Source organism: Frieseomelitta varia, unplaced genomic scaffold (assembly GCF_011392965.1).
Source record: "Frieseomelitta varia isolate USP_RPSP 00005682 unplaced genomic scaffold, Fvar_1.2 scaffold_457, whole genome shotgun sequence".
Classification (NCBI taxonomy): Eukaryota; Metazoa; Arthropoda; class Insecta; order Hymenoptera; family Apidae; genus Frieseomelitta; species Frieseomelitta varia.
The window spans coordinates 182,347-208,980 of NW_025110209.1; the positions used below are offsets into that span (position 1 = coordinate 182,347).

At 49.4% G+C, this 26,634-nt stretch overlaps 1 long non-coding RNA gene across 1 annotated transcript in view; it reads right to left on the reverse strand.

The window, feature by feature from the left end:
• Nucleotides 1-22,452, reverse strand: part of LOC122532531 — a 52,611-nt gene extending 30,159 nt beyond the window's left edge. Inside the window, exon 1 of the long non-coding RNA XR_006307526.1 lies at nucleotides 22,315-22,452. This is a non-coding gene — a long non-coding RNA (uncharacterized LOC122532531). The remainder of the gene's footprint in view (nucleotides 1-22,314) is intronic.
• Nucleotides 22,453-26,634: the final 4,182 nt, after the last annotated feature.

Sequence of the window (26,634 nt, forward strand, 5' to 3'; positions counted from 1 at the left end):
ATTTCAAAGAGGATTAACGGACTCGGGAAATGATTCGATCAATGTGTCACACTTTTGGCGTGGGGTCCCGTTCGGTGGTAGCGCTTCGGCGGAGCAGGCTATCGCAGCGAAAGGGTTAAACACGTTACTGAACATCCAGAGCCAAACTCGGCCAGTACAGCCGTGTACGAATAAGTGCAACAACAGTTTCTTTCGGACAGCCTGGAATTTCCACCGAGGACTCAACCACGATTTCGACAATTTCGACGAATTCTCGTTTCGTTTCGCGAGCGACGATCATTTTCGACGACAAACGGGAACGAGAAAACGAGAAAACGAGAAACGAGTGTGAAAGAAGGCGACAAATTCGCGTCAGAGTTCGCGGCGAGCCTCGATTAAAATGGAGCAAGCCGACGACGAAAGCCGGATTGAAGAGGATTCGCGGGGTTAACGCGGTTACTCGCGCGAGTTATTAATTCCGGGTTTGCCGGTGGTCGATTCGAGGCGGTGAGCGTGGCGCGAGAGGTTCGCGGCGTCATCCTTGGCTGTCCTCGTCGCGTCGCGTCGCGTCGCGTCGCGCCGCGCCGCGCCGCGCCGCGCCACTCTGCGCCATGTCGCTGTCGACGTCCTCGTTGTCGATGCCTCCCGTTGTACTCGCGATTGCTGTTACAGTTGCAACTGCATTCTGCCGCGAAACCTTGCAGCGCGCCTTCCTATTTACGCGACTCAGCGATGTGCGATGCCATTCACCGGCGAAAATATGAAAACCCCATTATGCGGCAAACCCCCGAGTTGTTGCTTTTTGTAGGCGCCCCCTCCGTCCTCCTCCCGCGTTTCTCCCCCCCCCCCCTCGCGAAGCACGCGACATCGCGGATACGCGTATGGATTTATCGTACGTACGTCGCGCCCATTTCCACGAATCCCTCTATACTCCGTGGTGTGTGCCATCGCCACACGTCTTTAAATCGAAACCTTCTCTCTGAACAGTTTCGAACAGAGCCCCAACCCCTCCTCCCCCGCCCCCAAAAAAAAAGAGAAAAAAAGAAGAAGAAGAAGAAGAAGAAGAAGAGGGTTAAAGCGAGTGGACTGGTTCATTCGATACATCTCGATTCGCGCTTCGTCAGGCGAGGGTTGGTCGTTGCACGTTAAACTGCTGGCGATCGTCGTTGGCGACGGTGCTTTATCATAAATTATAATTAACCGCATAAATATGCATTCGACCGTGGCATAATTCGACCAATAACAGTAAATTAGTCACGAGGTGGAGCGACTCGTCGGCTGGTGGCCGCGGTAGCGCACGATCCCACCCCCTCCCGCCGATTTGTAGAGAGCCGCGGCGCTCCCGCTCGCTGCCACCCTCTTCCCGGTAATGGTAACAGCAACGGCAACGGCAAAGCGGCCGGACTCTACGTTCGCAACGAGCGAAGTAGCCAAAGCGACGAACAGCAGCGACAACGACGACAACGACGACGACGACACCGACACACATCCGCGCGCTGCAGAGAGAGAGCAGGGCTAACACGTCCGAGTCTGTCGGACGATGCGTTCGCGTTGCGAGCGCACGCAGCCAGGCTTCCACGCCGATAATGCGATTAATTGGTATTGCTAATCGTCGATAATTAATATAAATAGATGAGAGCAATTATTAGTAGAGCGCGGCCCCGATTCGCCCGCATACAGGTGCAATTTCGTTCCTACACAAACTCGTTGATCTCGTTGTTTCCAATCGAGTCTATCCGGGGCTCCTTCCCTCTCCCTCTCTCTGTCTCTCTCTCTCTCTCTCTCTCTGGCGCGCTCCTCGCAACGATACTCGCGCCACCCTCTCGTAAGCGATCCCCTCCGTGTATTTTCTCGATTTCCTGCCGATCGTCGGCCGCGTTTTATCCGCGGCCACGCAAGAAAAGTCGACAAAACGGTCGAGTCTCTCCCTCGTCGTACTCGGTTTGCCTTGCCGGTTTTTTCCCGCGCGTCGCCGATCGATCGCCGAATGGAAACGACGATTTAGTCACGTGGTGGTGGTGGTGGTGGTGGTGGTGGTTGTGTGTGCCGCGTCGCCGTAGAAATCACGAGACAGAGAGAAAAAGAGGAGGTGGAAAGAGTAGCGAGGAAGACAGAGACAGAGAGAGAGAGAGAGAGAGAGGACAAAGGGGAGAGAGGAAGAATTAGGTAAACCGCAGGGAGGCTGCTCCAGGGGTATAATAATGGAGCGAGCGTTGTATATTTTTTTATATTCGATGCGTCATATTTTCCGAGACTCGAGACGCACCGGGGCTCGAGAAGCACGATATTGCAAAAAAGAGTGCCACTTCTGACGGGTGGCGCTCCGACCCCGCCACCAGGAGGGGGTGGGAGGAGGTTGAGGTCGGCGGAGGGAGAACGTGTGTGCTTGATTGCGGAGAATGGAAGACCGCGGAAGTGGTACGCGCGCCGCGCTAGGGTGACTCGACTCGACTCGACTCGACTCGACTCGACTCGACTCGCCTCGTTTCGCCAACCGAGCCGAGTCTAGTCGAGTCAAGTTGAGTCGAGTCGAGTCGAGTCAACTCGGGTCGGAGTCTCGAATCGGACAGAGAGAGAAAGAGAGCTATTCCCCGCGTATCGGGGGAGGTACGGGGCCGAGAGGAGAGAGGACCGGCAAAAGAGAGTAGAACGGACTGAGAAATCGAGGAGAGGCAGAGGCTCTCTCTGTGTGTGCGGGGCAGAGCCAGAGACTCGGTGCCGCGGTTACGCGGAAAGGAACAGGGGTGTGTAGAGAGCGAATCGAGAAACCGAGAGACAGAGAAAAAGGAGAGAGACAGAGAGAGAGAGAGAGAGAGAGAGAGAGAAAGAGGGGAGAGAAGAGAGTAGCGTTGGCAGACTTCACGCACAATTAATTTCCTGAATAATTCCTAATCGAAGGCGAAACCGAACGAGGCGTGGATGGCGGTTACGCGCTACCGGCGAAGCGACAGCTGGCACTTGCAACCTTGCTCTCCGCCTTTGGTTAACGCCGCCGTTTTCCTTCCCAATTACGCGCGGCGTCGTTAATCAATCGACTAATTATTGCTCCGAAACTCACTTTTGAACGTGGACAGAAAACGCGAGGAAACGACACTCTCGTGTACAGTCGTTACTTCGTTTCGCGTTACTTCTCGTTTACTCTCGTTTTCTATCGACGAGCACGATCCGAGGAACATGTACCGACCGACTGTCGAAGAAAAGTTTCACTTCTTCTTAACCCCTTCGGGCCAGTGAAACGAGAGACTCACCTCACATTGCTCGAATCGATCTAAACACGCCTATGAGCGCCGTATGCTATCGACGATAACTGCAGCAAACCCCCACGTTGTATCGTAGACGCAAGTGAATTCTGATTCGATTCTAATTTCAATTACATCTTCCGTTAGTCAGATGTTATTCGTCAGTGATTATTTTATTACATTTGCGAATTTTTATTTAACGAAAAGGTGTGGTGTGATAAATTAATCAACAAAAGACACAAACATGTAGCGTACACGTTACGAGCGCAAGAAATATGAACGCAGAATCACGTATTATATAACCAGTGTTCTGAATTATACCACATCTTACTACAGAGATTATTAGATTATGTCACGAAATGAAGCTTAAAGTTGCCATTAACAATACAATGTAGAATACGATTGTTTCAACGTTTTGATTGTTTCTGAATATACTTTCGGAGAAAAGATTTCCACCGAGTGCAGGCCTGCCCGTAGCCGGAATCTGAAAATAAAGTAAAAGTTGCCGAGAAAGAAACAACGCGATATCCTCATTTTCACCACCTCGGTTTACTCGTCAGAGAGCACGCATTCCCCCCCCCCCCCCCCCAGAGGACGAGCCGGTTTTTTTCGCCTCTCGATTTTTCCCTTGGCCGAGCGAATCGTTGGCTGCCGCTTACGGCCCAGTCTCTATCCAGCCATCTATCTCCGTCTATCTCGTTTCTTCGTTCGGCCTATCGACGAACCAACGAACGAACGAACGAACGGACAGACGGACGGACGGACGGATGGGTGGCCGCGCATCCACGACAGCCGCATACAGGCAACCCCTTCCCACCGCCGGTTCTGTCCCCCATTGTCATAACCCATAGATGCGACCGTAAATCGACGGGAAAGCTGCAAGAACGTTCGATATATCAATCTACGTCGGCTCCTATTTGCTGGTAATTAATCACGTTCATATCCGAGGGCGTACTTAGCATCCGGGAGGAGGAAGCACCGGGTAGAGATGCTGAACGCGTTCGAGGCCGCCGGAAAGATTCCGCGAATGGCGTCGGGCAAACTATCGAGCATCCCCAGGAGGAATCGGTACACTACCACCGAACGATGGCATACCGACGCGCGACAACGCGTAAACCGCGTCGCTCCGCCACCTTCTGATCGTTGTCGTTCCATCCGGACGTTTCTTTCGGGACGTTTTGCGTTTCCTCTAGTCTCGCTATCGGCGTCACGCTGTCACGTGTCGAACACACCGCTCGATCCAAGGACGAAACGACGAATCGCTATACTTTATCGACCAGAAACCAGGCGCGCATCGAGCCGTGGCATCGAACAAATCGCCTGGCAATCGTTTCCATCGATTTCCCCCACAGCCTCGTGATTCCTTTCATTCCTCTACGCGGTGTGTTCCAGCTGTTCGATATCAATCGCGCGTTCACGCGCTCCTTTGCCGGTACAATCGATACGCGCGTACGTGTATACGTATACACTTGCTGGACACTTTGCGCCAATTTCACCCAACGCGATCCTTTGTTCCAGCTCGGCGACGGCGACGACGACGACGACAACAGCTTTATTTTTGCGCGTGCCAATTTCGAAATTAATACGTAACGTATGGAGAGAGAGTGAGAGAGAGAGAAAGGCGTGAATCTCGAGAGGCAAAGGTCGCTTTACCCATGTTGGATCTCTCTCCGCTCGGGGAGAGCCCGAACCCGGTCGAAAACCATTGGCAAAGCGACAACGCGGACGAAGAAAGGGAGAAAGAGAGCCGGAGGTCCGCGTTTAAAATAATGCCAGGCCTCTCTCCTTTTTACTCGGAAACTCTCTCCCCCGTCAACCAGCGAGCGGCTATCCCGCACTTCCGATCGCCACTCTTTTTCTTTTTTTTCTTTTTTTTTTTTTTATTTCGCGCTTTGAAACAGTCACTTGGCCTTTTGTCGCGCTTCCACCCTTCCGAAAACGTACCAAGATGCCGCTACACTCGACGAACGTATAGTGATTATGATAATTTATATTTATATCACAATACTATAAATAAATAACAACTCCGTAATTAATTTCAGTTGTTTATATAAAAATATTATCAACATCACAAAATATACAATTACTAATAATTTAATGAAGATTACATAATGAAAGTTAAATGACGAATAATTTCTATGAATGAAAGTTAAATAACGAAATAACGAATGAAGAATTTCTACTCTGGCTACAATATATATAAGTGTCAGTAAACATTTCTATGGTGATAATAAAATTAACAGCTATTTTTAAATATTCTATTAAATACACATCTCGACGGAACATAGATGTCGTTGATCTAAATTCTTCGAAGTAGAGGTCGCTACAAACGAACAACTACACACATTGGGCTGTAGAGGTGCGCGGGTGCACGAAAATTTCAAAGTCGGATCAGGTAGACCCTAGAATCTATAACATTCGGCTACCGAAATATTACGTCGCGGGTTGGACGATTTTACAGTTATTCTTTCTACAATCTTTGTTGGATTCAGTTGCATTTACAATATTGCTGACATTGTCAATGACAAAAAGAAAAAGCAGGTACAACGTTGTAACAGCGAACAAAATTAAATAAATTCAAAGAGATGAACAATTACGTTTTCTTCGCAGTAAGTTAAACTAAAGTAGCTTTCGTATAACATTACCGACTGTTTTCTTTGCTTTGTGGATTTTTAAAATATTGACGTCACTTGTACGGAATAGAAAATTTACAAAATTTGTTCCGATTGAAAAGTTACTCGTCCAGCGACGTAACATTCGGCTAGCCGAAAATTATAGATTTCTGACTCGACCTAAGCACTACCCGATCCAACTTCCAACGTATGGTACCCGAAACTTTCTCGGGACACGACCCGAAATGTTGTAACAGCGAACAAAATTAACACCCCAAAGAGTTGAACAATTTTCTATGCAGTAAGTTGAACTAAAGTAGCTTTCGTATAACATTACCAACTGTTTTCTATTCTTAAAATATTGACTGCACTACAAAATACGAAAACATTTACAAAATTTGAAAGAACAAGTGTAAAATCCGATTGAAAAATTACTCGATCTGGGACATAACATTCGGCTAGCCTAAAATCTAACATTACAGACTTCTAACTCGACCTAAGCACTAGCCGACCCAACTTCCAACGTATGTTACCCGAAACTTTTTCTGGACACGACCCGAACCCGAAATGTTGTAACAGCGAACAAAATTAAAACCCTAAAGAGTTGAACAATTACGTTTTCTATGCAGTAAGTTGAACTAAAGTAGCTTTCGTATAACATTACCAACTGTTTTCTATTCTTAAAATATTGACTGCACTACAAAATACGAAAACATTTACAAAATTTGAAAGAACAAGTGTAAAATCCGATTGAAAAATTACTCGATCCGGGACATAACATTCGGCTAGCCTAAAATCTAACATTACAGACTTCTAACTCGACCTAAGCACTAGCCGACCCATCTTCCAACGTCTGGTACCCGAAATTTTCTCGTGACTCGACCCGAATCCGCGATATCGGGTACTCGCCCACCCCTAACTGGGTTGACCGATCGAACGCAATCGAGATGGAAACTAATCGCGGCGATTCGAGGAATTCGAAACATTTTTTCCAAACGTAACCGCGGCTGGGCCTGGGGGTCGAAACGCGACGCGACGCGACGCGAGTGTAGGAGGCCGCCACGGTGGCAGAGGGAAAAAGGCGGGGGTGGAAGAGCAGCAGAGGTGGCGAAGGGGCGGAGAGCGGGAGCGCTTTCACGATTTTGAAAAAAAATCCATTTCGCGATAGAGCCGCCGCGGAATAGATACGGGACGCGGCGGCGTAGGGCCTACTACCTACAGCCCCCCTCCCGGCGAAGGGGTGGGGTACGGGGTAGCCAGGATTGACGATACGAATCGGCTATCTGCAGGTACGCGGCGGATAGTCGGCGGATAGGTGAGGGGGAGGCGGGGGCCAGGAGGCACACGGCTCACGTGTGTGCCGCCGATGCACGCGTGTACCGATTCGCAGCGCGCGTACGTACGCGCGAGGCTGCACGTGCGTGAAGTTACACGTGGTTGGGTGGGTATCTCCGATATTTATGGGCAATATTTCCGATTCAGCTGCCGCTATCGAAGCCCTTACCAGTTCAACATGTCCGCAATAAAAAACTGGATAAAATTATATCCACATCTCGCCACGGTTTCGACTCGCTGAAACTCGTCAAAAGTTATGGAGCCGCGGCGGGGGGAGGAGGATACGAGGAATTCTATTCTACTATCCCCCGCGCCCCCCTCTTTTTTTTTCCTTTTCCCTTTTCGCTCCGCTTCTGCCCCCTCCCCTCTGCCACATTTTTCTCGTTTTTGCTCTCTCTCTCTCCCTCTCTCTCTCTCTCTCGTTTATTTCTTTTTTTTTTTTTCAATATTTTGCGCGAGGCTGCGACGCGCGAATCGATCGATTTCGAGTCGATAAAGCGGCACAATCTCTACCCACCCTCTCCCGAGAACGGGAGAATTCTCGCTCGTTCCGATGTGACTTCGACGGCAACTCGAAATAATAATAATAAGAATAATAATAATAATTCCGCGAGGAGAAAACCGCGGCGCGGATGGGGGGGGGGGCGGAAACTTTCCCGTCTCTCACCTTTGTCCGAAGAAATCGCGGCCAACTTTAACTCCCCCGTCGGGAACTTTGCCGACGATTTCGAGCCTCTTTCGTGGCTCGTTGTTCTGCGAAATAAGAAATCCACGGGCGTTTAACGCGTTAAAGGAAACTGTACGCGTCGGACGGGAAAGAGGACAGAAGCGGGGGAGGGGGCGGAGGAAGAAATCGGTTCGGTTCGAGCCGAGTCGAGGCTCGTTTCTCCGAAGCCGAAGAAGCGGAAGAAGCGACGATCGAGCGTGCAGCTTCGCCGCGACCGAGTTTCCAAAACGTAAAAATTCCAATTTGTTCTCGAACTGTGCGCGCCGTTAAAGCACCGCGCGACGAGGAACGCGTAATATATTACGAAACTTCGCCCCCTTCCACCCCCCTACCTCGCGAAACTCGGATGTGGAGACCGAAACGCTATATTATTCGAAAGTTTTCCACTCTGCGAAAAATTCTTAACTTATGGATTTCGGGCTCGAAGAGAAACTGCCGCGTTCTTGCCTCTCCCCCCTCACCCTCCTTCACCCCGCCAAGCTCGCAGTACAAAACGTAGGTAGAACGCGCGTCTTCCTGCTCTCTGTCTCTTTTCTTTCTCCTTTGTTTCTTTCTCCGGCCGCCTCGGCCCTTCGCGGAATCGATCGATTCGCGACGCGAAATCAGTCGCACGAGAACTCCTTGGTTTCCTCGCCGAGCGATGACAAATACGTCCCGCTCGTCCCGCGATTACGCCGAAGACGAATCGGTCGGCAGACAAGTACGGACGGAAGGACGTCGCGGGTGACGGAAGGGAGAAGACAGGGGGAGGGGGAGGGGCAGGGGTGCGCAGGTGAGGAGAGAAAGTAGGGAACCGCGGCACACGGTTGGGAGGGTCGGGGCGGTGGAAGACGAGGAAGACGAGAAAGAGGAGCGAGAGGCGGAGAAGCGCGAGAGGACGGGAGCGGCGGAAAAACTTTTTAAATTCGAGACAAAATGCTAAAAGTTCCCCGAGGCCATGCATACGAAGCGGGGAACCCAGCGAGAAAAAGGAGCGAGGAGGAGGCGCGGGTGGCGGAGGGAGGGGCAGGCAGCGACCATTAACATAAAACAGAATGTGGGAAAAGCAAATATTGTGATAAAAAATAATAATAATAGGAGGCCGAGCGGAGAGTACGGAAAGGAAAGAGGAAGAGAGGGAGACAGAATGAGAGAGAGAGAGGGAGAGAGAGGGTGCGCGCCCAACCCCTGGGGACGAAGCGGAACGACGGATACTTTGGCTCCGCGAATGCCGTCGTTCTCTTTCTCTCCTGACCCCTCTCCTCCTCCTCCTCTCGCTCTCCGCGTGCCCTCTTTCACTACCTCCTCCACTCGCTCGATCTCTCTCTCTCTCTCTCTCTCTCTCTCTCTTTCGTGCACCCTCTCCCGCTCTCCGTTTCTACCTGCTCGTATAAATACAAGTATACGCTCCGAGTTTTCCCCGGGCATTTATGAAACTCATTCGGCCAGAACTAACTCTAATAATCGTTGAAACTAATGCTCTCTCTTTCGAGTACGTGTGCCACCACTACGAATCGCCACCAACCCTCTCTCTCTCTCTCTCTCTCTCTCTCTTTCTCTTTCTCTCTCGAAACGTCTTCCTCGAGAGGGTAAAGGCAAACGCCCGAGCCTCCTTCGAGCTGGACTACGGGATCGTACAAACGACCATCACCCACCACCACCATCATCGTCAAACGAATCTTCTTTCCAGTTGTAGTTGTAGTTGTAGTTTCGCGAATCGGTGGAGAAACGAGGAGAGGAACAAAAAGGATTTTTCAAACGCCGCGCCGCGTTTGGGGATTCGTCAGCCTCGAACGCAGAAAGACAGAAGAAAGAAGGAAACGCAGATATCAGCCGCGCGGGCAGCGGAAGAAGGGAGAGAAACGAGGAGAACGAGGAGGAGGAGGAGGCTATGGAAAAAGGGGAAAGAGATCGGAGAAGATGAGAAGATAGGTAGAGCGGAGGAAACACAGCGGCGTAAACCGTAACGATAACGATTATAGGCGCAGTTACCCAGGGACGTCCTTTCTTAACGATTACGCCGTTGAAAATTATTACGCGTAATAACGCTCTGTCGTTATTACTGTTATTGTTATTGTTATTGCCATTATTACGAGCGTTATTATTGCCGTTATTATTGCTCCACGGCTATTACTATTATTTATATTATTATTATTATTATTATCATTATTATTACTACCACCACTGCCGCTACCACTATTATTATTATTATTATTGTCATCGTCATCGTTGTTATTATTATTTTTATCGTTATTATTATTATTCGAAGCGGGCGGCAGCGCGCGGAACGGAAACGTACGACGCGAACGTTTAGAAATTTCCGCGTAATATCGACGGGACACGGGAGCTTCCTTCCTTCCTTCGTCTTGCCGCACGATTTCGAAATTACTTCTCCTCGTTGCGGGAACTTAATCGAATGGCGTTGCTTTACAAATTGACCGTTCCGGGGGCCGCGTTTCTGCCGTGTGTCAGCAGCCACGAAATCGAGACGGGCGAGCGCCGCGCCGGGATCGTTTTTAAAACGAATTCAACCCCGGCGGATTAAATCCCGGCGAATCGACAGGCACGCGAGTCTTCGAAGGGGATCTGTCAGTCGGAAGACTGGTCCGCCGGCGGAATTTTTTGTTTCGCCGATCGCCGAAGAGCTTCCACCCGTCGATCTTGCGCGCCAGCATTTCGCTTCGCCGTCGGCTAAAACGCATTCCCCAACGGTTTCCCTCCCTCCCTCCCGTCTCGCTTCCGACCGGTTTCTCTCCACGCGGAACGCGGAAAATACGCTCGCGCGAGACCGGCCGCTGGTCGCCGATTATTTTTTAAGAGTCGCTCGCTCCTCTTGTTTTCCCGTTTTCGCCTGCCGTCTCCCTCTCCGGCCGTTTATTCGGGCCGGGTTCGACGAAATTGAAAACATCGGCGCAAAGAAGAAAAAAAGAAATCCTGCCCGAGCGAAACGTCGTGACAGCACCGAGATGCCGGATGTCGGCTTGAAACGAACGATCAAACGCAGCCACCGGCTGTTCGACAATCTCGACTGTGTCGATCGTCCGCGATCTGATCAACTCGCTTCTCTCGTCACTTTTGACAATGGAACGAAGAGGCGCGGAAAGTAAGAAAGATCACGTGTTAAAGAAGGAGCCGGTGATCGAGTTGTCTGTCATCGTGCGCGCGTACATACGTTTCACTCTTGGCGTTGATCCTTGGTAATTGCGCGATCGCGTGTCGGCTGTGTCGTGTAGGTACGTGAAGAGAGAACGAGAGAAGGAGGATTGGTCGCGGAGCGTCAAATCTACGAATTCACAGAAGGAACGGGCGGGAATGATAGGGCCCAGATACAACGTAACATTTGGATCGACGTGAAATTACGGATAATTGGTGAAGCGAGCCGGCAGATGAGCGTAATTTAACCGGCCGTCTCTCGTGCGGCGACCCGCTAATCGATTACGAAATATTTCTCGAGATCCCACTCTCCAGGCTAACGAGATTTACGATCGCTGTGGTTCGGTTTGCCCTCTCTTCCCAACTGGGCCGGGCCACGCGTCCATCGGGCGATCTACTCGCCAACCTATTTCGATAATAATTAACACATTCGCGATCGACGACTGCAGGCCGTATACTATAATTTACAAAAGTCTATACCTGAGTATCGTAAGAGATCCATCTCTTCGTCGCTTCTTTATTATTCTGATGTTCCTTTGTTTGAACGAAAGCATCGTTGCCTGTGTGTCACCATTGTTATTAAATTCGAACGACTCCAATTCACCCACGGAACATTTCACGTTTCGCACTCGCGTAAATAAATAATCTCCTTCGACGGTAACGGTCTTTTTAAAGAAAATACATAACTCGATGAATTAACCTGACCATAACCTAAAATTTGAAACAAAGATCTCTTTCCGTAACAAGGGTTTCTTTAAAGAAAACACATGACCCGATCATAACCTACAATGTCAAAGAAAAATGTCTTTTTCCATAATAAGGATTTCTTTAAAGAAAATACATAACCTGACCATAACCTAAAATTTCAAACAAAGATCTTTTTCCGTAATAAGGATTTGTTTAACTGTGCTGGCAACTGGTTCGCGGACCATAACGAGCGACCGAACCGTATACAATAATTTGTCACTTTCTCTATCTTTTGAACTCGTCGTACGTCGGTATATCACTGAATAAAAGCTATTAAGAGGTAATAAACTTGTCATTTGTTTTGCCCGGGTTACGTTTAAATACACTCAACACTATGAAAATGTTGCAATTTTGGGACAAAAAAATTCTCGACGTGCGTGACACGTCATTCCAGCGCAAAAGGTTAACTGATTGCGGACCATAACGAGTGACCGAACCGTATACAATAATTTGTCGCTTTCTTTATCTTTTGAACTCGTCGTACGTCGGTATATCACTGAATAAAAGTTATTAAGAGGTAATAAACTTGTCATTTGTTTTGCCCGGGTTACGTTTAAATACACTTAACACTATGAAAATGTTGCAATTTTGGGACAAAAAAATTCTCGACGTGCGTGACACGTCATTCCAGCGCAAGAGGTTAACTGATTGCGGACCATAACGAGTGACCGAACCGTATACAATAATTTGTCGCTTTCTTTATCTTTTGAACTCGTCGTACGTCGGTATATCACTGAATAAAAGTTATTAAGAGGTAATAAACTTGTCATTTGTTTTGCCCGGATTACGTTTAAATACACTCAACACTATGAAAATGTTGCAATTTTGGGACAAAAAAAATTCTCGACGTGCGTGACACGTCATTCCAGCGCAAGAGGTTAACTGATTGCGGACCATAACGAGTGACCGAATCGTATACAATAATTCGTCGCTTTCTTTTTCTTTTGAACTCGTCGGTACAATGTCACTGGATAGAAATTATCAAGAGATAATAAGCTTGTCATTTGTTTTGCCTCAGTTACGTTTAAATATACTTAAAACTTATTTAAAATTATCTTAACCTACAATTCCAAACAAAGATACCGACAAAAAATACTCGATAAAAAAAACGAGTGATGAATGATGAATTGAATTTCTTACCGCACGAATGTTGTTACGTTCAAATCAACTATATTCAACGATAACTTCGATATTATTGTAATTTTTTCACACACTCGTTAGACAAATGGAAATTGTACACGACGCGACGTGTAAACCTCGCGGACAGCAAAAGCGCCAAGTTTAATGTGACGTGAAACTACGTTACCGGCGCTCAGCTAAAGAATTCGAAATGACGTAGGACTACTATGTTATCGATCGCGAAACGCGTTAATCGCGAGCTGATAGATTTCGCGAATTGACGGGCGAAAAGAGGTAAACGGAGGGGCGAAAGATGGAATCAAAGTTGGAATTTAACGGCGGAAAAGAGCGACGGGTCGCCGACGGTTTGCCTATTTTCGGCAATTTCCGATTCGGCAAATTGTCGGTGCGTCGCGTCGGTGCGCCGTTGCGCGCGTTCCACGGGGATAAACTAGTTTTGTCCCTGCAATTCGCCCGTGTGAACCCCGTGTGTACGAGCCCCATAATCCGCGATATGATTTCGCCGAATAACGATAATGGGAGGCAACCATATCTCCTCCCATCGACTTCGAGGGCTTTGTTTCGAGAGGAAAATCGAACAACGACACGCGAGCGATTTTCTTTCTTGCGTGAAAGAAACACGGGGAACAGAGATAGTTGGGGGAGGGCGTGAGCGTTCTACTGCCAACTACATACCACGAGATGCGTATCGCGCGTTGAAACTCGTCGCTCGTGAAAAGATCTCTGACGGACGATAGTTCTACTCGCGTGACGCGATCCTTCCGCGCTGGTGCGACGACGACGCTGAAACGTCGTCCAGTTACGCACGCGTTACGCACGAACTCCGGGGCCCCGAGACCAGCACTACAACCATGTATGTAATTACACGTAAGTCGCTTCGGACGATAATGTTTGCACCCTCGGCTCTAATTGCGTGTAATGCTCGTCGTCGTTGCAACGTTAACGCGATAATCATTTAACAAATATTTGCACGCGGCTAATTGTCGCTGTTTATCGAGCGGCGTATCAACGTTTTATAGTCAGAGCTTTCCGCTGGCCGGATGCAGAAAAAAAAAAAAAAAATCCGTGGCGAAATGCGCCGGCTAGTTTTCTTCTCTGCACGTAGCAGAGGATGCGGCAACGGGCGCCAACCAATCGCCTATAGTGTGCATCGTCCTACCGTCCCAGCGGCCGGTTACGCGTCACCGGTTACCGATTACATGAATATTTATATATTTCGTACAGTGTCGTAATTTAATGAATCGTAAATGCAACTATCCGTCGCCGTTGTCGCCGCGACGACAGAGCCATCGCGCGCTGCTGCCTTTACGATCGCGTCGTAAAAATACCAGCCCCGGCGCGCAAAGCGACACCACGTTAAACAGAATAATTATTATACGAATGTTTACGCACGTGTACCGATATTATTGTTACTCGCTACATTAATGATACGCAAATGGAACTGCCCGACCGATTCCCCAACCGTTCCACCTCCTCCGCCGTCTACACCGCTTCCTCCACCTCGTAATTCACCATTACGAAAATATTTATCTTCTTATCGTTTTATTACGCCCGCGCGTCTCGCGATCGCGTATTTGTCAAAAGAACACGTTACGTTTTTACTCGTTTCACTCGCCTGGATACGTCTACTTACTTACACGATATATATATGTATGGACGTACATAGTTGTGTGTATGTATATACATACGTACATACTAGTTCGTACCGTTTTTCTAACCGCTTGATCGCTATCATTTCCTCTCCCCCGGAAAGATAGAAAAAAATCGAAGATCACCGACCGAGAATGAAGGACTCCTCCGAATCGGATTTGATTCGATCGAGTCCGGCGAGTATCGGAGCAATTAGCATAACGTTTTGGATCGGGCAAAAGGCGGTAATTGTTCGCATGTAAACCGATATCTGCTTCTCGCAGCGAATCACTGCAAATTCATTCTCTCATTGCCGCGCGTACTCTGTCTCTCTCTCTCTCTCTCTCTCTCTCTCTCTCTCTTTTCCGCGATGTGCACGCGCGTGCACGACAAAGAAAACAAGGGTTGGAGAGAGGGAGAGAGAGAGAGAGAAAGAAGAGAAAGGAAAGAGACAGAACGTATATGTTCCAGTTCAGAATATTCGGTGGCAAAGGGGATTCTGCCGGTGGAAAACACAACGAACGCTCTCTCTCTCTCTCTCTCTCTCTCTCTCTCTCTCTCCCTCTTTCTCTCTCTCGCGCAACAGGGCCGCCACCCCCATGCCGCGGCGCGTTTCCAGTTAAAACGGCCGAGTACTCGTGTTTAGATATCGTTAAACCGCATTTTCGACACTACCATTATGTAAAGCACGTGGTGGAGGCCGATAAGTCGAACAATGGGCGCGCGCTCGCGCCAAACGGGACGGGTTAGCGACTTTTCGACGCTCGTTCTCTGCTCTCGCTCGTCCCTCTCTTTCCACCAACGCGACAATTCCCCGTATCCATTTCTACCTCGTTCCTCTCTCTCTCTCGCTCTCTCTCTCTCTCGTTCTTCCTCTCTTTTCTCTCACTCAATCACTGAGAAATTCTGCTACCGCCGAATTCAAATCTCCAAGTGTCCAAGACCTCGGCTCGATTCGATTGGAACAGTGGATCCCGCCGTTAGCTCGCCGCCCCTCACCGCGCCGGTACGAAATCATACTTTTTTTTACTACCGCGATCTTTACGAGCCACGCTGTATCGAGTATAAAGGAAGATAATAAAGAAAGACGCGCGTGGATAATGGGCAGTATCATGCGCGTATTACTTGCCGCATTACCATTTTTATTGTTGACTTTTTCTTTACGATCTACTGCCGGCGCATGGCAACGACGATCCGCCGAACGTCGTCGATCAAGGTCGAATTTATTTCTCTCCTCCTTTCGCGCAGTTATCAAAAAGCCGAGGAAGAAAATTCCTCGCCAGCCGCATTTGGGTGGTCCGAGCCAACTCTTCGTCGAAGGCTCTGAAACTGTGGAACGGTCGTCCTCTCCTATTCGATCGAGATCCACCGTTATGCGCTTGGATCGATCGCACGTTCAACGAAACTCTCGAATGTTTTCTAACGACGCCGAGAGGCTATCCTTCGACCGGATTTTCTCGTTTTCAAGGTGCCGGCACGCGCTCGCGCGCAACTAGTTTCGCACGCTGGAACGTTAACACCACGGCTAATCGTCGTTATCATCATCGCGTTACCCGGATAATCACCGTGTCGCCGCGACACGGTGGAAACGTTCGTCGCTTTCGATTTCGCGCGCCGAGACACGGAACGGCTCTCGTCTTGGCTCAGAGCCGTCTATTAACCCCCTTTGCGGTCCACACTCCGTGCCGCTTAACGAAACGTCGTTCACTTCGCGAGATACTTGCGAACGAATGTGTCAAATAGAATTTTAACCCTTGGCAAACTGTTTTTTGGATCGTCTGCCAGCATCGTTTCGCAAATAAAATGATACAGCTTGATTTGAAATGATCGTTCGAATCAGTGTTCAACACGAAATTTTGATAATTATATCATATAATTATATCATTATCGTTGTACCTTTTCAATGTCGTGATCGTCGTCTAAATTTAAATTTAAAGCAATCAACAACCCGTGAATTACGAGTTCGCCAGAACAAGTATAATGTTAACATAGTTTCAATCCCATCGCCATTTTTTTTAAACTATCGTAAAAAGTAATAAGAAGCCGAGTGTCAATTGAGGACCATGTTCAGAAATTTCTTCTTTCTGAAATTCTTTTTATGTTCTTCTTACGTTCTTATAGCCGCCTGTTCAGATATCATACTATAACACGTCGAATATGAACGTTCGTTATAATTATCAGCAAAATATAGAAAGAGAGAGCTTTTGGCTAGATTTAACTGCGATGTCCTCTCAGAAGTGACAATCAAGTGCAAAGGGTTATATTTTGGAAAAAAAAAAAGAAATGATCAACAAGTCTCTCTTCCTTTACGATTCTTGAGTTTACGGATGCAACCTAATCTTGATTATCGAACTGTTGATCTACGCGGAAGTTGCGAGCGAGATGTGCCAAAAGATTTTGTCCGAACTTGTTCCATCCGCTGGCAGATGATTTATATGAATAAAACACGCCCATCTATGATCAACTATATATGTGACAAGGTTAGTAAAGAACTACGTCAACAAAGTACAGTAGCCTCCTGTTAAGTGTCCGTACATTTCCCCGCTTAATCGTCTGTCGCTATCCCCACTCCAATTCTTGGAATTGGGACTGCCCCCACTCCACGCAACTTTACGCGCTGGAACACTCGCACGCACAAAACAAACGATTACTTAACGTGTTGATCGCCATAAATCTAGCAGGTTTTTTGCCACCCGTTCTATTGTTTTCTATGTTTTTTAATTCTTTTTGTTAACGTTTAAAATTAGAAGTAGCTTTACACGTTTCGTATAATAGACTAGAAATTTAAAAAAATTTCCAACGAGGCTTCCAAATGCCATAATATTTCCCAACTGTATCACAAACAACCATTATAGTATTGTGTATATTTTTATGCAAATAATGTAATTATTATTATTATTATTGTATCATTGTTTGACAACGAATTTGACTCGTAGAAACTCATTTCCCCACTAAACATCATTTACTATTTCTAAATATTTCCTTCATCATCTAACTAAATATTTCCTCTAGTCGTCTATCAAATATTTCCTTATTATTTGCCTTAGGATTTAAAAATCCGACTGTCATACGAGTGACGCGGCGATCAACGCGTTGGGACTGAAAGCGGACGCTTAAATGGATAAGTGTATTTCGCGAGTTGGCATCGAAGGAAACAATGGTGATGAGCGTCAGCTGTTGCACGATCCCACGCACCAATACCTGGTCATTATATATGTAGCTTGTTTTGTGTTGTTCAAGTGTCATGTTTCACGCGGCCCCACGGTACGATAGAGTGGGGGAATAGTCCCAATATTCTCCAAGAACTGGTGGAGGGGATAGCGACGGACGCTCAACCGGGGTAAAAGTACGGACACTCAACTAGGAACTACGATACCGATATTGGTATTCACCTCTCACCTAATCTTAAGTGGTCCGTTTTCCGGTCCCAAGTCGTGGACGCTCCGCTGGATCAAAACTCTCGAAATAACAGTTCGTAATATCGCGTTCGAAACGTGACGTCGGGGGACAAAAGGACCGTGAAAGGTCAAGTAAATCGAGAAAAGTAAAACTACGGAGGTAAGAATCACGAGGAAGCTCTTGGTGGCCAGCCGGCGAAGAAAATCACAAGGGCGAACGCGCGGCGACCTACGTCCGCGCGGCGTGCACCCTCGATACATACATATATATAAATTGCGGCGGAATCGCGCGGACTCGTTACAAGTATAGCAACGATAAATCAGGCGTATCGACGTGCCGCATAGAATTGCAAATGAGAGGCTGCCATCTTTAAAATAAAAAGTTAGAGCCGCGAGCTCGCTCGCAAGTTTCGACGGTGCGCGTCTAAGCGTACGTATGTATGTACGTAGAAAAGAGTTGACGGCGTGTATGCGTGCGTGTGTATGTGTGCGCGCGCGCACGTCCGTGAACGCGTTCGAGAGAGAATAGCAAAGGAGCGAGAGAAGGAAGGAGGGCCGAGCGCGGGCCAGAAGAGGTAGTAGAGAGAGCACAGGCCGCGGAGGAGAAAGGGAGCGAAAGGAGGCAGAGAGAGAAAGAGAGTGAGAGAGACACCAGGTGGAAAGAGGAAGGAAGAAAACGTTAGTGTGCGGGTAATACATACGTTCTCCGGATAAGCAAGGAGAAAGAACTTAAAATGAATAATGTATCGTATATTTAATTCTATATATAAGTAGCCGCGGCTACGAACGCAGGCACACAGAGAGAAAGAGGGGGAGGGAGGGAACGAGAGAGCGAGAGAGAGAGAGAGAGAGAGAGAGAGAGAGAGAGAGAGAGAGAGAGAGAGAGAGAGCTGGAGAACCGGAGAGCCGAGAACGCAGCCGAGTACGTAGCAGCGTAACCGAAGACGTAGGTGTCCCCCTCGATGTCTCTCTGTCCTTCTTTTTCTCAACGATCGCTCGCGTATTTGCCTCTGTCTCGCTGTAGAGCGCACATGTTGGATTATGTGTGTGTATGTATCGTCGTTCTAACTGCACGTACGTAAGTATAATACTTACGTACGCCGAGACTCCCGCGGAGTCTCTCTCTCTTTCTCTCTCTCTCTCTTTCTTGGCCCTGTGTTTCTCTCCAACGAGAGAATGAAGTAGCATATTTTCTAAGCGGAGGTCGTGACGAATCGACTTTCCAGTTGGCCGACAGAGAACGATACAAAAATATTTTAGCCGGACCACGTCACGAGAGAAGGAGAGAGAGAGAGAGAGAGAGAGAGAGAGAGAGAGAAGTAACAGCCTGGCAGAGAGAATAACTATCATTAAATTATTATCGATCGATGAGCGCCTCGTTATTGCCGGGCTTGAGAGTCTTTTTAAGCCGGGCGGATGAAGTTCCTCGGCCGGCGAAAAAGCGCCAGAACTACCACCAGCCACCCGTCATCTTTCTTCTCTTTTACTTACTTTCCCGGAAAATTATCCTCGTTAAGGCTCGTCGCTCCGATCGGCGTTGACAGCCTATCTTTAATTAGACTCGAATTCGATTGACCGACGACGACGACGACGACGACGACGACCAAGACGAAGACGAAGACGACCAGACGAAACGGTATGTAACCGTCTTGTTGCTAATAGTTTTGTCAATATCCTTTTACGCCAGCCACCGATTTATTATCCCTTCTCGTCCTTTTCGCGCGCAATCACGCTCTCCCACTCCCGGCAAGCGTCACGCGGACGCTTACGTATACGCAATCGGCCATAGTTACACCACGAAGCGAAATACGCTACACACGTTTTATCAAATGATAAATAACCCGCGATTATTCCGGCCGTTTTACGAGTAGAGATGGTGCCCTCACGCACGTTCTTTTCTCCTTACCTCTGCCTCTTTCTCTTCATCTCGCGGGAAAACTCGCGTAGGACAACGCTGAGAACCGCTTCCCCGTTTTATTTTATTCGATAGAGCGTTTTATGCGAGTAGCGAGCAGTCGGCTCCAACTGGCGCGTGACGCAACAATATAAATATACGAGCCGCGTATTAACAAATTCCTCTTAATCTTATCGTTTACAATAAATATTGATACGAAACTTTGGCGTCGCGCTATCGTCCCACGGTTTCGCGATACTACACGTAAAATAATATAATTCGCCTAATCTCTCTGTCTAGCGCGGCCACGGATCGCCTTGAATAGTCTTTTATCTCTCGAGAGAAACAACTGCGCAATTACGCCTCTCGGAAGTTCTGAACCGAAACTGTGAGAACTGTCCACAGAGTGGCGTCTCTCGTTTTTTCTCTCGCCGCCATCTTTCTTTCTTTCTTTCTTTTTTCTTTCTTTTGCCTCCTTTTGGCCGAAATCGGAATCGCGCCGTCGCGGCGGTTGTCACATCCACGAAAAAACAAACAGTCTGTCATTACTCCAGGTGGAATATTATGCCGCTGCGAGTGTAATTACATTCGAAGGGGGAAGGCATCGCGGCGACGATGAGCCGAGCGAACTTAGCTTAGGTCGAGCCTCGCTCAGCTTTTCGATCCCGATGGACAGAAAATCGAAAGGAAGAGGACCGAGAGAGGCCGACGACGAAACATTTGGGAGGAACAGGTCGCGGCGACCGGTCGAAGAATCGACCGCCGGCGTTCGTCGGAGGAGAGACGAGAGCGCAAAAGGCGCGAACGTGTGTGTGTACATAGTTTTCAGCCGGCGGCGGTAGGTTGAGCGCCGCTGCATTAATAATATACGATACCCGTAATGGCATCGGGCGCGTATACGAACGTATATATTGTATAATAACTTCCAAGGCCTTATAAACGTTTATTATTTACCGCGTAACGTAATGGCAAACAGCTCCCCCACTTCTCCTCGGGCGGCCGTTATTAAAAATCATACTCTAACGTTCTCCTCTCTCGCGTCCTCCGCGCGAAATTATCGCCGCATTTTCCGCGTCGACTCGCGCTTCTTTTTTCACCCAATGGACACCAAAGCTCTCCCCCTTCGTTTCGGGCATACGGCGACGGAATCGTTGCGAGTGTCGGGGGAGTTTTGGGTCGCGAAGGGAGGCGAAACCTGTAACGCAAACCTCCGTACCGCAAAAACGATTCGCGTTCGGCGGATGATGGCGATTTCTCGTTAGTCCGGATGGTCAAAGTTGGTTGCGGAGAGGCCGCGGAAGCTTCGGGCTGGCTGGCTGGCTGGCTGGCTGGCTGGTTGGCTGGCTGGTCCGCGGCGGATAGAACCGTTTGATTTGCAGGAATCAATAAAAATCAGCGAGATAAAAAAAAAAAAAAACCCTGGGCGAGTAAAAAATGGTTCGCAGTCGTGGCCAACCGGAAAGCAGAGATCGAGGACGGGCGGAGGCGGCGGCGGAGGCGGAGGAGAGGAGAGGAGAGGAGAGAAGAGGGGAGCGGAGGAGAGGGAGGGAGCGAACGAGGCGGCAAGTGGAGGAGGACGAGGAACAGGACGAGCAGGGATAATCTGATTTTCAGCAACTTTATACGTTGCGCTTCGATTAAAATCCAGCCACCGTACAGGGCCAATACAGTTACGGGGCCGCGCTCGTCGCTCTCTTTCCTGCTGCTGGCCGCGCGCACCTGCACACCACCACCACCTTTCTTCCTTCCTTCTCCTCCTTTCCTCTCCTCATCGCGCTGCCACGATGATAGACGCATCTACGCGTTTCTCCTTCCCATTCTTCCGGTGGAGATCCATCCCCCCGTTTCGCCGATTATTCGCCCCACGAGAGAAATGCCGAGGTGAAAAATCAGTCCGGTAAAGTTTACGTCTGCGTTTGGCAAGCAGCACGCGACCAACGCGAAAAGGAGAGGAGCCGCGAGCATGTTCAAAGACAGAGAGAGAGAGAGAGAGAGAGAGAGGATCGAAGACGCGGAGTCGGCGGAGGTACGAGAGGAAGCACGCTGACGCAGAAGGAGGAGGAAGAAAAGGCCGCACAACGAGTACCTACTATGTACGCGCGTTATTGAAACGCAAATCACGTTGCGCAACCGGCTGCCGTAGCAGGCTCGATCGGAATGTCTTGCATTAATGAAATATCAAGTATAAAAAATTATTAAGAAAAAAGAGCAACGTGGAATTTTCATGTTTATTCATATCCGAGAAAATACGTGGGGAAATATGTACGGACGTGACGCGATTCGCCTAAAGCAGCGCCGACCTAAAAATCGTAAACAGTCGCCCCGCCGGTTGACATCTTTACGCTTCCCTAAACTTCCCTTTTTCTCTCTCGACTTCTCTTTTCCCATTCTGGGGCAGTTTCTTCTCGCCGCGCAGAGCCGTACCGACGACTCGATCGCGTCCGCGTCGCCGTGAAAGGAAGAAAACTGCGATTTTACTCACGCGACGATCCCAAACGTTTCCCCGTGATTTCGGTTGGCATCGTTGTCGTGTTAGCGATGGTCGTGTACTCACCTGAAACAAGAGACAGAAAGGATCGATCGATTAAACGTTCATCGATTAACGCTCGCGCTCGCCGCGCTTGCTACATGCCGATTCTATACCAATGGCATTCTATACACCACCACTGTGGCGAAGCAACGAATAACGAATCGTCGACGACGCGACGCCGACCTATAGCCGGCTATAGTTTCGCCTACTCGCTGCATATGTACGTATAGTTTGCTCGGCAATTCGACGATGGCGATCGACCTTCGAAATATATATATGTATATAATATTGCGGAGAAATAATAAATTACGGTGAAACGCGAACGGGCGTAAATATGTATTAACAACGCAATTACGTATTACGCGCGCTAGATTTCTCAACCGTGCGAACAGCCGGTTGCAATCGTCGGTACGTTGAAATCGATTTCATCGGCCCTCGAAACGTATTCCGCATTCTCCCGGCACAGTTTTTCCCCGCGTGTGGCTCTGTCACGAGTTTGTTCCTCGTCCAACGGAGGAGAATCGGTCGCAAATTACTCGCGCCGTTCGATCGACCTTCTCGGGAAGAGAGCGCGTCTTTGGAAATTTTTTTTCGTCTGAAAGTTTGAAAATTTTCAGTAGCCACGAATTACAGAATACAAAGAGCGATCGTCAGCGATTATTTATAGACGATCTCCGACTTTTGTCGCTGATCTCTTTGAATTCGCGACCCAATATTGCGATCGAAAATTATCCGATCGCGATCGAACCAATCCCGAGCCTGACGTCTGGCGGGTAATTCGGTGGGAAATCGAGAGAGAGAGAAGTGAGCAGGAAGGGACAAACAAACAAACAAACCAAAGAAAAAAAAGAAAAAAAAAAGACGGGAAACGCGGGGAGAGGATTGGAAACGAAACGAGGGCAACGAGCTGCTGCATAGACGACTCGGAGGGCGCAAGAGGGGGTTAAGAGAGCGTCGGGGCGACGAGTGCGATTAAAATATAAAATGGGTTTCGAGGATTCGGACGGTGTTACGCACCGTTTCAATTATTGTCGCCCCGGCGAAAACTACACGCAATTTTTCGGTCTCACGTCCGATCGCAGGGCTTTCCCCGTTCATCTCCGTCCCGCTCTCCGCTTACTCACTTGCTGCGTCTCTTCTCGCCCGTCTCTTCTCTCGATTTTTTTTTTTCATTTTTTTTTTTTTTCGTTTTTTGGTTCCTCTGTCAGCGCCGATTTTTCCGCCTTTTTTGCCAGAGCCGGAAAAATCCGATATCGTTTTGCCGGAGTCCGGATTAGCGGCAGATCGGGCGCGCGCTGCCGATTTCCCGCGGTGCAAAAATATTTGATTTTTCGGTTCTATTCTTTTTTTTTTTTTTTCCTTTTCCCTCTGTTCTTTCCTTTCTCCAAAATCGAAGAATCGTCGAGGATCTTTGAGATCCTGCGTTGGCGGCAGCGTGACGATTCTCGATTCTCAGCCGAGTCGAGTCAAGTCGAGTCGAGTGGGGCGCGCGCGATACCAACACCATCAGCGTGGAAAGAAGGGAAGAAAGAGAGAGAAGGGAGAGACGGAGGATAGAGATGCGAGCTCGTCGACGCGCGGAAAGAATCTCGAGCGAAAAGCTCACTCGAGATGCCGCGAAAACAATGTCGAGGGTGGCCCGAGATATACCTAATTGTTGAGAGTACAGCCGGCGTAGAAGGAAAAAAAGAAAAAAAAAAAAGGTGCCGGAGAAGAGGAAGAGAAAGACGGAAGAATGAAAATGACACCGACTTCTCTCGAGCCGTTCCTCCGCCCCCCGACCCCCCCCCCCCCCCCCCCTCCTCCTTTCCGTGGCCACGGGCTCCCTTGCTCCCTTCCTCTTGCCCTTTTCCGTTTTGATCCTCTCTCGGTCGCACGCAGCCACCTTTCTCTCGTCTCTCTGCCGCCGCCGCCGACGCCACCGTCGCTGCGTCCCGTCCTCAACCCCCTTAGCTCACGATCTCACCCTCTCTCTCTCTCTCACTCTCTTTTTCTTACTCTGTCTCACCGTCGTCCCCGCCCCGCCACCTTGCCGGCACACTTGCTTTTTATCGACGGCGTACTTTAACCCTCGAGCAGTGCGGTGCGGTGCGGTGCGGCGGGTGGGATACCACCGGCGGTGGAGGTCGAACCGCGCGCGCGGAGGACGAAGGGCGTGCGAGAGGAGACGAGGAGACGGCGAGGAACAGAGGTGGCGACGACGATAGAGGGAGGATGAGAACGCGAGATCGCGAGGGAGCCGCGACGAGGGAGAACAGAGGAGGTGGAGGAGGAGGAGGAGGAGGAGGAGGAAGAGGTGGAGGAGGACGGGCGAGTCGGGAGAGGAGGACGGTTGCCGGCTGGTCGAGGGTACGGTCGGGGCATTAAACCCATTTAAATATAACCAATACCCAGGGTGGGCGCCGTTCCACCCTCGGTTATGGATGATTTTTACCGTTCATTTGAATAACCCGTAAGCTGCAACGGCCCGGCGCGAACCAACACACCGACGCCGCCTCTCCCTTCTCCATCATTCTCTTTCGTTCCCTTTCTTCCTCTTCTTCTGACCAGAAGTTTCCTACTCGAACGAATATCTTCCCCCCCCCCCCCCCCCCCCGCCTCTTTGTTCCCTCGCGCGTAAAATGTTTTTCCACCGACCAGGGAAAATGGGTCGCACTTTGATCGTGCGAAAGACGACCGAGAGAAAAAGAAAGAAAAAGAGAGAGAGAGAGAGAGAGAGAGGAAAGCCTGTAAACCGCTGGTAGCAGTGGCCGTGGCCGTGACGGCGTGGCCAGCAGCTGCTGCTATCGGCGGCTGCATCTTCGCCCACGCGACGCGCGAATAATCGTCGCGGCGATTATTTCGCCAGATAAAAAACGCTCCCGGGGAGGGGAGGGGAGGGGAGAGGAGAGGAGCGGAACGGAGGAGAGTGCAAAGATGGTCGGTCGGTCGGAGAAAGAACGGTTGGCGAGTTCAGCGGGAAAACCCTTCTATAGCGGGGGGGGGGGGCTGGAGAGGAGGAAGGGGGGCAGGGGGGCACAAGAAGGGGGAACGCGTACCTAGGACGATGCGTCGGTGCGCGCGCGAGTACGAGTGGAGTGCAAATATCGGCCGACCGATAATGCGAGGTCAATTCTCTTTCCCCCCGCCCCGGGTTCTTTCTCTCTCACCGCATCTTGGCTGTTCAAACCTCTCGACTCCGTTCCCTACGGCGTTACTTCCAATCGACCGGTCATAGAGGAACGGCTCGAAAATTGGAGCGAAAACCGCGCTCGGTGTTGGCCTGCCCTCTCCGCCACCGCGTCGGAAGGAAGTGAAACCTGGTTAACGGGCACGTTACCACCGCCACCAGCCACACACCAGCCTCTTCTCCCTCTCGCCGCCGCTTGGTGGAGGTTTCACATCCAGACGACTCTCGATGGACGATCGTTCGCTTGTCTCCCGCAAAGAAAAGAGAAACGAGCGCCACCTCTCCCTCTCTCTTCCTCTCTCTCTCGTCCCGTTTCGATCGGAGACCGGGGAAAAAGCGTTTACCATCGCGGTCGGAACGAAATTACGGAGCCCGGGCCGAACCAAGGAAAAACAAAGAGCCGACCTGGCAGAGTCCCGCCGCGAGAAAAAATTCAGCTCGTTTCCACCCGATCCTGGTCGGATCGGATCTCGTCCAAACATCAACGATCGGCTCGAACGTACGTACGTGTACGCGACAAAAGTTTCTCCCCATTTTCTCCACACATTCCTCCCACCCCCGCTCGTGACGACTCTGTGAGCCTCGTTGACTCTGTGCCATTTCGCAGAGAAGAGAGAAGCAGCAGTTTCTGCTGCTCGTAACCTGCAGGCTAACGCCTCGTTCCACTGGCGATCGTCCGGTCAAGCATTGCCATTCGTTCGCTCGGTTCGCCTGATCAAGTGCCTCGTGAGAAGAAACGTCGTCGACGATCGATCGATCGTCCAACGATAAGTGTGTGGATATCACCTTCGAGCCTGAACTTTCCACGTACGGGATACCGCCGCGTCGTCCTTGAATCGTTTCACTGCCACGCAGTGCGATCGCGCTGTTCAGAATATCGTCGCGATCCACACTGCGCTCGGTCAGTCATATTTAATACTTTGATCAACACTAAAACTGCCAAAGTGGCCAAATTTAATTAAATAACTTTCGTTAGAAATTTCATCGACGCGAAACGATGTATTTTTAAAACTTCGAACGATTTTTCGAAAAACGCGTAAACAAAAGCTTGTGTAATTTATGAATATCGTATCACAAAGTTTTTCCATTTTTTACTTTAACGT